Source organism: Echinops telfairi, unplaced genomic scaffold (assembly GCF_000313985.2).
Source record: "Echinops telfairi isolate 266 unplaced genomic scaffold, ASM31398v2 ScPeMD7_7420;HRSCAF=8458, whole genome shotgun sequence".
NCBI classification, from domain to species: Eukaryota; Metazoa; Chordata; class Mammalia; order Afrosoricida; family Tenrecidae; genus Echinops; species Echinops telfairi.
The window spans coordinates 48,541,358-48,547,350 of record NW_022111320.1 but is presented as its reverse complement, the minus strand read 5'-3'; the positions used below and the strand labels follow the sequence as shown (position 1 = coordinate 48,547,350).

Sequence of the window (5,993 nt, the reverse complement as noted above, 5' to 3'; positions counted from 1 at the left end):
GCGGGGAGTGGAGGATGAAGAGTGGTGAGGGGCACAGGCGCAGGCCTGCACTCCCTCAAATCGTGGTGCCCTGGAAAGCTCTGGGATACCCCCCCCCGCCTTAGCCTCAGCGCTTTCCCCATGAAAGGTGAGCGGGTGCCTCTGAGCGCACCCACACCCACCCAGCTTTCTGGCTCGGCGGTTGTCTGTCGGCTGAGGCTAGAGGGGCGGGCCCCTGCTCCCAGGGCTCCCTCTGCAACACCCCGCCTTCCTTTCCTTCCAACCAACAGGCCCGAAGGCCTCGGCCTCCGCCCACTGGGACTCCCGGCCCTCGGTGAAGGAGGGGAGAGGGGCCGTCCGGCAGAGAGGTGGGCTCCTTTGTAGCGGCTCCCGGAGAGGGTCTAGGTTTGTGCTTCCTGACAGCGTCCCCTCCGTGGGAGCGGAGCTGGACCGGCGGGAGGACCCGGAGGAGGCCGGGTGGGTCAGGGAGCCGGGAGAAGTTAATTGACCGCGTCTCTGGGCGGCAGCAGAGCCCTGGGCTTCCAGGGCCAAGGAGTCTCCACTTGGCTCCGCGGGACCTGGGCTCTACTGGTTTCACGTAGTGGAGGCGCGCGTCCCCGTCGGTTCTGGTGTGTGCACTAGCGTGAGCATCTGTCTCTGCTCTTCCTCACCTGAGGGTTGACCAGCGTGTGGATTTGGGTACACGGGCCTGACGCGGCTGTGGGCGTGCCTACGCGCACGTGCTTCTGGGCCCAAACCCGCATGTGAGCCTTGAGGCGTGTCTGATGTGATTGCTCTCGGCAGCGTGCGTCTGTGGGGTCGCGTGGACCAAGGGCTCTCAGGGGGTCCCAATGCCCATGGGCTCCCTGGAAGCTGCTGAAGCAGATTTCCAAGTGCTGGCTGTCCCCATGGCCCCTCTACCTTCTCTACCCTCTAGGGAGCCAGTGGAGCTGAGCAGAAACCCTGGTGGGCGGGGCTCTTGGCGCTGGGGCGGGAGGCAGGGCAGAGGGCCTGCACGCCCAGAGCCCCTGCCCCATCCCATCCGGAGACCCTCACTGTGTCTCTTTATCATTGGGAATGCAAGCTGCTATGGGGGTCTGATTCCTGGACAGATGTCCTGCCCACCAAGGCCGCATTACAGCACCTCCTCACTGCCATTTCCATCGTCAGCACTAGTATCTCAGTCAACCACCACCATCATCTTCATCTTTATCACCACCACCATGATGGCCACAATCATTACCAGCACCTGCACCATGACAACCTCCAGTGCTAGCAGCAGCAGCAGCAGCAGCAGTACAATTGGTCCTGCGTCCTCACCATCACCTCATGTGACTTCCACCATTACCCTTCACTCTGGCTTGCACCATGACTACCAAAGGAAGCATTCACACCATCACCACACCACCACCATAACTGCCATCAACACCACGTACAGTCATCTGACTGTCCTTACTCCCCACCATGTCCCCTCCCCACTACCTGTCTCCTTCTGCCCATCTCTCTCTCAAAACAGATGAACACATTATATTTTCCCAGCTAACAGAGGCCCCTGCGTGTCTGCGGCTTTCACCAGCCCCCAACGATTGGTTGACACATGGGCCCTTCCCGACAAAAGACCAGCTCACCACGGTGACTGAGGATCACCGCTGGTGGCTTGGAGGGGAGGCAGGTAGTCACAGATCATCAAACGGACAGTCTGGCAGACTTGACAGACAAGACACATGAGCAGGACCCGACCAAGGGACTGACCGGCATGCGCTCACACAGGCCCTTGCACCCTGCTCAGCCCCCGCCTGTGGCTGCTGCTACTGATTTCCCTGCACGGCCAGGAGGAGCACGCTCAGAGTCCACGGTGGGTCTGGGAACGGCCATGAGCCGGAGGGCATGCGTTTCTAGAACCAGAGGCATATCGAAGGCATGGACGGTAAAACCTGTGCTGGGGCCACTATTAACCACTTCCCATGTCAGGAAGTCCCAACATGCTTTCTCAAGTACAGCGGATACCCATAGGTACAGTGGGTGGGTGGGTGGGGGAGCGGACAGGAAACACATGACATTCCAAGGTACAGGCAACACGAAGGGGTCCTGAGGCAGCCAGGTGAGGGGAAGGGATTTCTGCGGATAATCTGGCTGCAATCAGTAACAATCACCAGGAAACTGGAGGGAGCAGGCAATCCAGAGATTACCCTCACAAAGCCCCTGCCTAATCCTAACCAGGCACAATGGAAAGCAGCCCCATCTCTGGCCACCCTGGACTTTAGGACCCATTTCCCTGTTGCTCCCGTGACAGGCAGAGCTACCACTTCAGCAAGAGGAATTCAGGCCAGAGTCTAGGGTGCACTTTTTGAAGGGTGGGTGGAGGGTGAGGCCATCCGCACCAAATTCAGTCCAACCCCTGAACTTTAGAGCACAGCTCCCCTGCCTGCAGCACCCGGCTCTCCCCTCCCTCCAGCTGTTTTCTCCCCACCTGCACAGGGGTTAGATTGCCACCTCCCCCCACCAACTGGTTTTGTGACTTAACTTCTTGTGCCTTGACTTCCCACCCACCAAGTGAGGAGCATGTAGGTGTTGGACCGAAGGATGGAGTACTGATGAGGGTCAAAGGAGTCCTGGTGGCATCGGGGTTATGCACTGGGCTGCTAACCACAAGGTCTGCAGTTTGAATCCACCAGCCGCTCTGAGCGAAAAAGACAAGGCTTTCTACTCCCGTGAAGAGTTACAGTTTCGGGAAACCCACAGGGCCAATTCTACCCAGTCCTGTAGGGTCGCTGTGAGCCAGGATGGGCTCGATGGCGGTGAGCTTGGTTTTGAGTGGGGACTGAAGGAGGGATTGCACAGAGTCTGGGTGGGGGCTTGGGCGGCAGTCCAGTGAAGACTTCCTCCCAGGACAGGTCCCCTTGCTGCTGGTGATGCTGGCTTGAGGGGGATGGCATTGAGGAAAGTGAGACCCCAGGAGAAACGGGGTAGGTAAGACAGAGGAGGGGGGCCTTCCAGGTGAGGTGTCTCTGGGAAGAGGCCCCAAGGGAACTTTGAGCATGGAAGGAGATCCCACCCCCACCTTGCATTTCTAGTTCTAACCTGGACTCAAGCCAGGAGTCAAGGTCACTGCCAGCCCCCCTAAACTTGGGCTGGGGGGCAGGGAGCCAGAGGGCCCCTCCTCCACCTCTCTGTCTTGGGGGTAAGGGAAAAACGCTGACAGCCCTGACTGCTTCCAGGCCTAGGAGCCCCATTCGTCTGCAGCACTCACCACCCCCCACCCCGCACCCTTCTCCCCACAGAGTTCCTGTCTCCTTGGCCCAGCTCCAGGCTGTGGAGGGCTCGGCTTGTCTTCAGACACCCAGACAGCAGATCTTGGTTTTCCGAGACAGGATGAAGCAGACCCTCCACCAGGGGGCTGGGTCAGGGTCAGGGTCACTTATTCCATACTCAGTACTGATGCAGCCATCTGGGCCTGGAGCCAGTCCCCCTCATCCTTACACCCAGTCCTTGGAGGGGTGATGGGAGTCCCCCACCCACTTCCTTCCGCAGTTCCCCCTCCGCCCCCCCCCACGAGGGGCCCCTCACTGGATCGCACCCTCCCCCTGCTCAGACCCCCAAGAGAGAGGCCCTGTGTGCATGCACATATACATACCAGACTCCACACACACCATAAACTACACACAAGGATGATGGATGCAGAGTTTGTGAACACGTGGGATGGGGGGCGGTGGGGGGCGTGGGGCCACCCTGGCCTAAGCTGGGGAAATAAGGATGGGGGAAGGTGTGGGGGCAGGAGCTAGAGCTGGCGAGTATCCCTCTCCAGTGCAATTGGGCGCCCCAAGTAGTTGGGCTATTTACAAACACAGGAGCTGGTGTCTGAGAGGAAACAGTGTATGGTCAAGAGGCCCTCGAAGTGTTTGTCACTTCCTGAGTGCAAAATCCCAGGGGAGACAGGCCATCTGCTCAGGACACCGGCCTCTGGCGACTCAGCCCTGGCGGGAGTGGGAGAGCCCACCAAGGGAGGGTCCTGCTGGAGCGTGGGCATGCTGTGGCGTCGGCAGGGGGTGGAGGTGAGGACGGGGTGCCCGGGTGATGGGGACAGCGGTGCAGAGCCAGCTCCATGCGGCTGCCCTTAGGAGAGCCCCTCACACTCAATTCCTCTCCTAGCTGTCACATTCCACAGGCTGACTGTCTGAGATCCCAGACATGCCTCAATGTTCCCCTCTCCAGAAAAAAACAACCAAGGAGGAAATAAAAGGGGAGCCTTCTGTAGGGCTGACACCTCCTCTAACCAAGAGACGCTAGTCCCTGGGGTTAGCTTGGGGCATCTTCCTGGGTCCTCTCCTCCATCCCCTGTGTAAGCATAGCCTGGTCTCTTGCAGCGTTGTGGTGGGAGGCACACAGGGGGTGGGGGGTGCCCTCCTTGGCCATCTTTGGAGAAAGTATCTGCTGATGTCTTCTGACTGCCTTGAGGCCTGCCCTCATCTTTAGGAGGCGGGCGCTCCCTGCTCCTCACCGATGCCTCTTGCCTCTCCCACCTCAGCCGAACTGAGAGCCCCTCCGCCTGTCACCCCTGAAGCTCCCCCCTTGTCTTGCTCCTAACCCCCTGCCGTCCCAAGAAGTGTATATACCAAAAACCGAATCCATGGCCATCAAAGAGATTGCCACCCATAGTGACCGTACGCATACGTTTCTGATGCTGTACGTCTTTCCAAGAGCCGACAGCCTCGTCTTTCTCCCGTGGAGCAGCTGGTAGGTTTGAATCACCGATAGTGTGGTTAGCAGGCCAATGATGACCTGACTGGGTCCCTAGAGAAAAACCCAAAGGCTGCGGAGCCCATTCCGGCTCACAGCCAGCCCGTGCGGTCCAGGGTACAGGGTAGGACTGCCCCAAACAGTTTTCTCTGCTGTGAGATTGCTGAGTGAAGGCAGATCACCAGGCCCTTCGTCCACGCAGGCGCCTGCAAGAAGGGGTGTGGCGATCCCCAGTTCACAAACAGGGGGCTGATGCAGAGTCACCACTAAAAAGTGGAGCTGGGTGAAAGCAGCAGCCCTGGAAATGGGGAGAAAGGGACCCCCCTCGCCCCAGCCACACGCCTTCTCCTGCCCCAGCTACCAGGTCCCCTTTCCACCCAGACCTTCTGGGGGCATCCTTGGCTGCATCTTTGTAGACCACCTGAGGCGGCGCCCCAGGAAGTTACTTGGGAAGGGAGGTGGGCTGGAGGAGCGGATGGGGAAGATGGGGAGTTGATGGCAGTTCACCCCCAGCTCCAGCTGGGTGGGGGATAGTGGGGCCCTGGTGGTAGGGGCACCAAAGCCTTAGGCCTCCAGCAAAGAAAGCCACAAGCAGAAATCATGCCCACCCAGAGACCCCCTCGGGACCTCCTGGCTTTCCTTCGTCCTCTCTGTAGATTCCACGACTGTGACCCAGACTGGCACCCTTTGGTGTCTCCCATGCCAGCTGGCTGAGCTGCTCCCCCACCCTCTGTCTGTCCTGCTGGCCCAAGCAGGCTGGGATGGGCTCCCTGCCGGGGACGCTCCTGCCCTGCCACTGCTGACAAGTGCTGGCTTCTCCTCCCCCTCCCCAGGCCTTCCTGAACAGGCTGCCTGTGTTCCGGGTGGGAGGGGCGGCCAGGGGCGAGGCACTGTGATGCCTCTCCTCCCGGCCAGCGTGGATGCCTTCGGGCAGGCTGTGGGATGGGGCCTGAGGTGGCCGAGTTGGCTGCTAGGGCTGGTGGATCTTCAGGAGCAAGCGGCCTCTACCTGGGCTGGGGAATTAAAGCCTGAAGGGAGTGTGCGCCCCTCTTAGCGGCCAAACCTAACTGCAGCTGCAGCTGGTTGTCAGCAAGGGCCTTACCTTGGGCACAAGGTTGATGTCCCCCATCCCCCCGCCCCCTGCACTTAAGGGCTTGGATGTCTCTAATGTCTTTTCAAATTTGAGACCAAAACTTTGTAGCTTCTCCCAGGTTCAGGGGTGGGCTAGCCCCTCTCTCACTTGCAGTTTCTAGAGCTGCCTTCTCCATGTGGTAGCC

At 59.7% G+C, this 5,993-nt stretch overlaps 1 protein-coding gene across 4 annotated transcripts in view; it reads right to left on the bottom strand.

Annotated features, from left to right (window-relative positions):
* PTH1R (parathyroid hormone 1 receptor) overlaps nucleotides 1-5,993 on the bottom strand; it is a 25,017-nt gene that overhangs the window by 9,741 nt on the left and 9,283 nt on the right. The gene's annotated exons all lie outside the window — the stretch shown is intronic.